The sequence below is a fragment of the Rhinopithecus roxellana genome, chromosome 4 (genome assembly GCF_007565055.1).
Source record: "Rhinopithecus roxellana isolate Shanxi Qingling chromosome 4, ASM756505v1, whole genome shotgun sequence".
Classification (NCBI taxonomy): domain Eukaryota; kingdom Metazoa; phylum Chordata; class Mammalia; order Primates; family Cercopithecidae; genus Rhinopithecus; species Rhinopithecus roxellana.
This window is the reverse complement of record NC_044552.1, coordinates 39,483,546-39,493,171: the sequence shown is the minus strand read 5'-3', so window position 1 is coordinate 39,493,171 and position 9,626 is coordinate 39,483,546.

The following is a 9,626-nucleotide window of genomic DNA, read 5'->3' as shown; positions in this document are numbered from 1 at the left end:
ATCTCAGTTTGAGGAAAAGTAGAAATATTCTAGTCTGACTGCATCACTGGCACATAAATCTCCACTCTGTCATACCTGAGAAGTGGCTGTCTATTCCTCACCTGAATGCTTCCTCTGACAGAGTTTTATTTTAAAACAAGCTTTAATTGTTAGAAACTTCTTCCTTATATGTGCAGCTGTGAAAAAGAATGAGGAAGTTCTCTTTGTACTGATGTGGAAAAATCTCCAAGATATACTATCAAGTTAAAAAAGAAAAAAAAAAAAAGGCCAGGTGCTAAACAATATGTATAATATACTAGCTTTGGAACTCGAAATAAGAAAAATAACAAATTTATGTTCACATTTGCATATATAATAAATGCATTTTAAAACTCTGAAAAAATACAGAGGAAACATAAAAATAATGGTTGAATACTGGAGAAAGGGGAGAACTAAGCAGAGAACAATGAGAGCTAACACATTTGTGAAAGTGACTACATGCCAGAAACTGTTCTAAGTACTTTATGTGGATGTACTGACTTAATTCTCACAACAACCCTATTAGATAAGTACCATTATTATCCCCATTTTTCAGATGAGAAAGATAATGTTCAGAGAAGTAAGTTGCCAAAGGCCACACAGCTAGGAAGTAGCAGGACTGGGACAAACTGAGGCAGCACAGCTTTCAGAGACTATACTCTTAAGGACCATGGCAAACTGTCCCTACCAGAGTACAAGAGTGGGAGGGAGGCTTTTTCCTGTATTTGCCTTTATGCTTTTTGTTAGTGAAGTTGGTTGGTTGGTTAGTTAGTTGGTTCATTATTTATGTATTTATTTATTTGGTTGGTTAGTTGGTGGGTTGGTTTGGTTGGTTGGTTGGGTTTTGAACCACATGAATATATGATATATTTAATAAGAATTTCTCTGGCTGCTGTCAGGAGGCAAGGTTAAAAGCTGGGGGACCAGTCTGAACAACAACAAAAAACTGCTTTTCTGCTTTTTTGACGTAGGTTGGTTCTCTGGGCAGTGATCAGGTCCTGCTAAATGAACTCTTTCCAGGCATGAAAAGAACATTTTCAAGTCTGTCTGCTGATCCCTAGATGGCCCAGGCTTTCATACTTGTCACCATGCTGGTTAGTCTTCCCCAGATACACCCAGGGACCTCATTGCCCTCTTAAGATGAGGCCCCAAACCCAGCCCAGTTCTTCAGCACTGGTCTGGCCAATGTGACTATTACCTCCTTGTTTCGAGAACTGCATTTCTACTAATACAGCCTGTTTGCACTTGGAGTTTCCAGAGTCCTCATTTCTGTGTTGCCATTAACTGCAACGTCCAACACTCACCTTCATGTGCTCCTGCCTAGTCAGCTCTTCCCCATTTCTGACTGGTACAGTTGTTTCTCAGCCCATGACTGGGACATTAAATCTCTCCCCATTAAACTTTATCTTGTTAGCCCATTTGATCTATTGTTCCAGCCTGGCCCAGTTGGATCCTGACTCCGTTTCCCAAAATAGTCAAGATCCTTCCCAGCCTCATGTAAGACAAGTATAATTATTCGCATTTGGCTGTTAAGAACACTTAGCATCAGAGAGGGGACTTGCCTAACATCTCACAAAATGTGCCAGGGAAGGAATGGACCAAGGGCTCTTGACCTCCACTCGGTGCCTGTTCCAGGAAGTCCTGGTGTTGTGCTAGGTCCACAGCCTGGGCCTGCTGGAAGAATTCCATCCTGCAGGCAGTATGTAGGCCCAGGCTCAGGACTGCCTCCCAGGGTCCAGCACTAGCACCTTCAATAGGAGCTGGACAAAGGGAGTGCACTAAGGCAGACTCATGCTCAAGCTTCACAGGCAAGAAGGAAGGCCGCCATGTGCATGGCACATGTTCAAATTTGGCTGGTGATTATAGCAGCTTAAAACATCATGTTCTAGATGAGTTGCTGGGGGTTTTCTGAAGCGTGTGCCGAAATCAGAGATGCCGTGGGGATGACATCTTCCTTATCTGTGAAGTGATGTGATGTGGAGTTACTCAACGAGCAATCCCCAGAGACCACAGACCAAGAAACCGATCCAGGAATTCCACTCTCGTCCGCCCGCCAGATGTGCAGGTTGAAGTGCGTTTCCACGCTCCACATGTCTTCCCTCCCAGAGACGAGAACAGACAGCTATTTCAAAGATGGGTAAACATAAAAAAGCGAGGGTGTTGCCTACCTAATCCACAGGCTGGTCACATGTCTGATTTGGCAAAATGGGTGAACAAAGTGAAAACAGGACAATTTCCCAGGATCCATTAATTTGTGGTCATGAAGACACCAGAAAACATGGTGGGGGAGACAGAGAACCACAACTGGGCTGACCCACGTGCTCCGGGACCACCATCTATGGGAAAAGCCAGGAAAGCAAAGCACGAGGAGCAGCAGGCGCCTCCTGGAGAACTGAAAATGCCTTTGGGATGAGGTGATGCTGGGTTGAGGAGAAGTGAGCCAATCAGATTCGTTGAAAGCCAGCCCTCAGTAAAGGTCATGGCAGGACACGCCTCAACATCTCAAATTAAGTCTCAGATGCCATCAGGAACTCCGGCTTGACTAAATGGGAGTGGAATTTAAAATGAAAGCTTTCTAACCCGGAATCCAAAACGTGGTCTCTAATTCTGACCCTGCCTTATTGTAGTGGCTTTTGAACATCCTATGACCAATGGGTGCCTCAGTAACCCCGTTTTCAAGGTGACTTGTTGGGATCGTAAGAGGCAGAATAAAAGAGATGATGAAATCCACCCTGCCAGCCTCACTGGTATCCTGTAAATTCAGAGACGAAAACATCAGGACATTCTTCTGAATTACTTAAAGAATGACAGAGAATAAATAGGATTCTTTATTACTGCTATTATGATGAAATTCATAAAATTGCCTCTGGGGGTGTTTTCTGAAATCCTGAAACACAATTTCATTCTCAGCTATAAGAGTTTTCACCTTGTCAAAGTTCTTAACAGAAAGTCCTCAGGACCCTGTCATGGGAAATTGAACCCCTGGCGAAGTAGAAAAGCTACTAGAATATGTCCTTCTGACCCCAAACCAGGAGTAGGTTAGTGCGGGAAGATGTTTTGAGTATGTTCAGTTGTGAACTGGGTGCAGCTGGCACCCCTTAACGGATAAAACTGGTTCCAAGAATGAGTCATACTGATTATACCCTTGGGACATCATTCATAAATATCATCTGTCCCCAAAGACTTCCAAAACACAGGAGTCATGGCAAAACACACACACATATATACATATAAGCAAGACTTCTAACAATCAGGCCATTGTTCGCAGCAGAAAAACCAGGCACACCCTTTATCTAAGATAAAAAAGAAAATGCAAAAAGCAATCAAATGAAACCTATCTTGTTTAACCTGAAAAACAACAGTTGGATTAAAACATGTCTATGATCCATTTTCAGCAAGCCACTTTCCTGGGAGCATTTCAGTGAGCAGGAAGCTTTTGGGGGCCAGCCCTCCCCTAAACAATGAAGTGCTCTTTGCCACCTGTACTCATGTCCCTTTTGTGGCTATCTTCCCAATCAGTCCCATCCTCACTCAAGGGGCACAGCACCTGGTTAATTAAACCTTCTTCTTTCCTGTAAAAGTATGTTATCAGAAAATAGCTTTTGTTTTGTTTTGTTTTATTTTATTAGGGAATACAACTTAAGAAACAAAAGTTAATTTCAGCATTTCAGGCACCTACAGGCTCCTGGAGAGGGGGTGAGATAAGGTGAAGGGGTTATGTATAATCTTCTCCCTAATTCCACAAGGGAAAACCTGGATTCAGCACCTCACGGGATTCCCTCCCACCTCTCCCTTCATCCCTGCACAGAGCAGAAAGTCTCTAAAGGGCCAGCCATACACATGGCCATTTGGTTCGACTGTGGCATCTTACCCTAAACAAAACTCTCCCAAGTATGCCTTTCTACAGAAAATCACTGGCCTGAGAAAAGCTGGCCAAGCCACATAGTGTGAGGCCAGGTGCAGAATATTTCATCCTTGCTGAGCCTGCAACAGTGGGGTAGAAGTTCAGAGGTTTCAGACTCTGTCCCCAACCTGTTGGTGTCTTTGCCTTCTTGTGCACACCTCAAAGGTACACATAGAACTCCATCCCACGGCCCCTCCCCACTGCTCTTCCCTCAACTACATTTCAGGAGCTAGGAACTAACAGGAGCTCTGCCTGCCTCATATGAAAACTTCAGTGAGGCCATCACTCCCACACCCACACCCTGCAATAGCACCAGTCCTAAAAGAAATCTCCCACACACACAACCGCCTGCTCTTTCTAAGGCATTAGACATAACACTTCCCACTGAACACACATCTCATTTGCCCACCCAGAGATAGTCACTCCAAGTAGAAACTATTCCAGCATTGATTCTTCATGTTCAAAACACTCACGCAAAGAGAGAGGCAGACAGACAAAGAGAGAGAGAGACAGAAGGAGGGAGACAGAGAGTCAGAGACAGGCAGAGGTGGAAGAAGAGAGGGACAGAGAAAGCAAGAGAGGAAAGGAAGTTTTCGTAGACCACTAGGGCTAGAAGAAACCTCTTCTTAATTTTTTCAATAGTTACAGGTCAATTGGGGTTTTGTATTTTTTCTGAGTCAATTTTGGTAATATGCTTTAATAGGAAATTGTGCACTTAAAATTTCAACTTTATGATATAAGGTTATTTAAGTTATCCCAATAATTTTAAACTCCTACGTTTATAGTTATGTCCTTTTTTTCATGGTTTGTTCATGCTTGATTTTTCTGCAGATATCCAGTAATCTTTAAAGAACAAGCTTTTGGCTTTCGACAGTCCTCAGTCGAATCCTTGTTTCTGTTTCATTAATCCCTTCTCATACCATTACTTCTCCCCTCTTTCTACTTTCTTTACCTTTACTCTTCTATTTCACCTACTTCCTAAGTTGGGGATTTAGCTCATTGATATAAATATTTCGTTTCCTTTCTAATTGTAATGCCCACTCTCAGACAGACAATTACACAATCACAGCAAACCTCCCTTGAATCTGCTTCACTTAGAAGAATATGAGCAAGAAACACAGCATGCCTGTAGGCCAGGATCACACACTGCTTTTCAGAGCAGTCCTCATGGTAGTTCAAGGACTAGTGTCTTGTTTTTAAAATGAGGAAATTGAGACCTAGAGAAAGAAACAGTTTGATAAAAATCAACAGCAAGCTGGACCTAGACCCTAGGTCCTCTGTCTCTTTTCCATGTTGTACTAATTGGAAAACTAAGATAACTGTTTAAGTAGTAGCTGTACCTCCCACAGTGTCATAATATCTTTGACTCTCTACTTCAGTTTCTTCATCTGTCAACTAGAAATATGATCCTTCTCGGCCAGGCACGGTGGCTCACACCTGTAATCCCAGCACTTGGGACGCCGAGGCGGGAGGATCACCTGAGGTTGGGAGTTCGAGACCAGACTGACCAACATGGAGAAACCCCGTCTCTACTAAAAAAAAAAACAACAACAACAACAACATTAGCCAGTTGTGGTGGTGCATGCCTGTAATTCCAGCTACTCCGGAGGCTGAGGCAGGAGAATCGCTTGAAGCCAGGAGGCAGAGGTTGCGGTGAGCCGAGATCATGCCATCGCACTCCAGCCTAAGCAACAAGAGCAAAACTCTGTCGAGAGAGAGAGAGAGAGAGAGAGAGAGAGGAAGAAGGAAGGAAGGAAGGAAGGAAGGAAGGAAGGAAGGAAGGAAGGAAGGAAGGAAGGAAGGAAGGAAGGAAGGAAGGAAGGAGAAGGAAGAGAGAGAGAGAGAGAGAAGAGAGAGAAAGAAAGAAAGAAAGAAAGAAAGAAAGAAAGAAAGAAAGAAAGAAAGAAAGAAAGAAAGAAAGAAAGAAAGAAAGAAAGAAGGAAAGAAAGAAAGAAAGACGATCCTTCTCTTGTCCCTCCCAGATCGCAATCTTTGGGGAAAAAAAGGCGCCCATATTTAAGAGTTTTTGTTTGGTTGTTTGGTTGTGTTGTTGGGGGTGTGTGGGGCTGGATGTGTGTTGAGTCGGCTGGTGGGGGGTGGGGGGGGGTGGTGGTTATTGTGAGTAAGTATCGTTAAAAACTCACCCTGCTCATGATGGAGTCTGGTTGAGGTCAAGATGTCTTGGTTTGTATGATCCATGATCTTAGCCTTTATCATTTAAAATTAGCACCAAAGTGAGTTCCCCACAGATAAGGAACTTTCAGTTCTTCAAATTACATCAGTGAGTACAGCAGGTCCCCACAGAATTCAACAGAGGAGAGACGTTTTGCTCAGGGCTTTGATACCTCATTGTCTGGAAGGGCCAGAGGGAATGGACTCACATTTACTTGGAGCCAACCCTATGCCAAAGACTTTGATAGGCATCTTCCCTACCATATTTCTTTTTGGAAGAGTGTTAATTACAAATTTAATTTCTTGTTATAGATCTGTTCAGATTTTCTATTTCTTCTCTAAAGAGGTTGGTTTTGGCCCTGGCATGGTGGCTCACGCCTGTTCCTAGCACTTTGGAAGGACTAAGAGGGTGGATCACCTGAGGCCAGGAGTTCAAGACCAGGCCTAGCCAACATGGTGAAACCCCATCTCTACTAAAAATACAAAATTAGTGCAACTGCACTCCAGCCTAGGACAACAAGAGAGAAACTGCATCTCAAGAAAAAAAAAAAAAAAAAAAAAAAAAAAAAGTTGGTTTTGGTATCATTTCTCTCTAAGATTTTCTCCATTTCAACTAAATTGTCTAATTTTTTCACATAAAGTTGTTCATAGTATCTCCTTAATCCTTTTACTTCCTGCGGGGTCATTACTAAATTTGGTAATTTGCATTTTCTCTCTTCATTCTTCAGCCAGTCTAGCTACCGTTTTGTCAGTTTGGCTGATCTTTCCAAAGAATTAACTTTTGGTTTCCTTAAATTTCTCTGTTGTTTTTCTGTTTTCTGCTTCATTCATTTCCACTCTAATCTGTATTGTTTCCTTCCCTCTGCTTTGGGCTTAGTTTTCTCTTCTTTTCTCTAGTATCTTAAGATATGAATTAAGATTATTAATCTGAGATCTTTCTTCTTCTCAAATATAGATGCATAAAGTTATAAATTTCCCTCTTATGAAATGGACCCTCTTAAGAAAGGATGTTTGAAAGTCAATTCCTCTATAAAGCCAATAACATTGGCAAAAATGTCAAAATGAATTTTTTTCAGAACTCTAAATTAACTAAAGGCTTACAATAATCCAAGGAACACTTAAGGCTCAGCTTTTCCATTTCTGCAAGAAAGGCAGTTAGAATTTTGATAGAGACAGCCTTGAATCTACAGATAAATTTGGGGAGTACAGCCATCTGATATGGTTTGGCTGTGCCCCCACCCAAATCTCATCTTGAATTGTAGCTCCCATAATCCCTACATTCATGGGAGGGACCCAGTGGGAGATAATTGAACCATGGGGTTGGGTTTTTCCTGTGCTGTTCTCATGATAATGAATAAGTCTCACAAGATCTGATCTGCCCTTTATAAAGTGCAGTTCTCCTGCCACACACTCTCTTGCCTGCCACCATGTAAGACATGCCTTTGCTCCTCCTTTGCCTTCCATCATGATTGTGAAGCCTCCACAGCTATGTGGAATTGTGAGTCCATCAAACCCCTTTTTCTTTATAAATTACCCAGTTTGGGGTATGTCTTTATTAGCAGCATGAGAACAGACTAATACACCATCTTAGCAATATTAAGTTTTCTAATCCATGAACATGAAATGCCTTTCCATTTTTTTAGGTCTTCTTTAATTTCCTTCATTCATGTTTTGTAGTTTTTACTATATAAGTTTTATACTCCATTGGTTAAATTTATTCCTAAGTACTTTCTTCTTTTTAGTCTATTATAAATAGAATTATTTTCTTAATTTTATTTTGGATTACTCATGGCTAGTGTACAGAATTACAACTGATTTTTTTACATTGATATTGTATCCTGCAAACTTACTGGACTAGTTCCATTGCTCTAAAAGTTCTTTTCTGTGGAATTCCGAGGATTTTCTACATACAACATAACTTCATCTGCAAGTGGAGATAGTTTTATTTCCTCCTTTCCAATCTGCTTGTTACCTTTTTATTTCTTGTTCTCATCTAATTTCCCTGGTTAAAACTTCCAGCACAATACTGAATAGAAGTGATGAGAACATCCTTCTCTTATTTCTTACTTTAGGAAGTTTTTCACCATTAAGTCTGATTTTGGTTCTGGGATTTTCATAGATGTCCTTTATGGCTGATGGGTATGTAAAATGGTACAGTCACTTTGGAAAACTTTCTGACAGTTCCTCAAAACATTAAGCATAGAGCTCCCACATGACCTAGCAATTTCACTAGTAGGTTTTTGCCCCAAATAATTGAAAACATATATCCACATAAAAACCTGTACATGAATGTGCTTGGCAGCATTATTCATAATAGCCAAAAAGCAGAAACATCCCAAATGTTAATCAGCTAAAGAATGGATAAACAAAATGTGGTGTATCTATACAATGCATTATTAAGCCATAAAAAGGATTGATATACTGATACATGCTACAATATGGATGAACTTTGAAAACATTATGCTAAGTGAAAGGAGGCAGACACAAAAAGCCACATATTGGATGATTCAATTTATATGAAATGTCCAAAATAAGCGATGCATAGCAATAAAAATTAGGTTCATGTTTGCAAAGGAACGGGGGAAGGAGTCAATAGGCAGTGACTCGTAATGGGTATAGGTTTTCTTTTGAAATAATGAAAATGTTCTGAAATGACTGAGGATAGTTGCAAAACTTGGTGAATATAGTAAAAGCTGTTGAACTGTACACTTTAAAAGGATGAATTATATGGTATGTGATGTATATATCAATAAAACTGCTATTTAAAAATTCATTCTAAGCACTTTAGCTGCATCATATATATTTTGATGATGTGTTTTTGTTTTCATTCAGTTAAAAATTTTTATTATTTCCTTTGTGATGTGTTGTTCAATTTCCAAACACTTGGAGGTCTCCAACATTTACTTCTCTTGTTAATTTCTAATGTAATGCCATTGCGTTCAGAGAAATACCTTGTATTATTTAAATGATTTTATATTTATTGACACTTTGCTTTATGACCTAGGATATAGTCTGTTCTGAAGAAGTTTCCATATATGCTTGAAGAGAATGTATATTTTGCTGTTATTGGGTGAACTTTTATACATCTATAGAAACAGATGTCGGTTAGGTCAAGTTGGTTGATAGTGTGTTCAAGTCTTCTTAAATCCTTACTGATTTTCTGTCTAGTTATTCTATCAGTTATTGAGAGTGGGATGTTAAATGCTCCAACCATTGTCAAATTATCTGTTTCTCCTTTCAATTCTTTCCATTTTTGCTTCATATATTTTGGGACTGTGTTCTTAAGTGTACATAAGTTTATAACTTTTTTTATCTCACTGGTCAATTTATCTAATTATCATTACAAAATGTCCTTCATTGTTTCTAATAATACTTTTTGTCTAAAAGTATATTTCACCTGGCATTAATAGATCCAATTCTAGCTCTCTAATGGTTTCTGTTTATACAGTGTACCTTTTTCCATTAAAAAAAATCTATTTGTGTCTTTGAATCTAAATTGTGTCTCTTGAAGATAACACATAGCTACATCTTG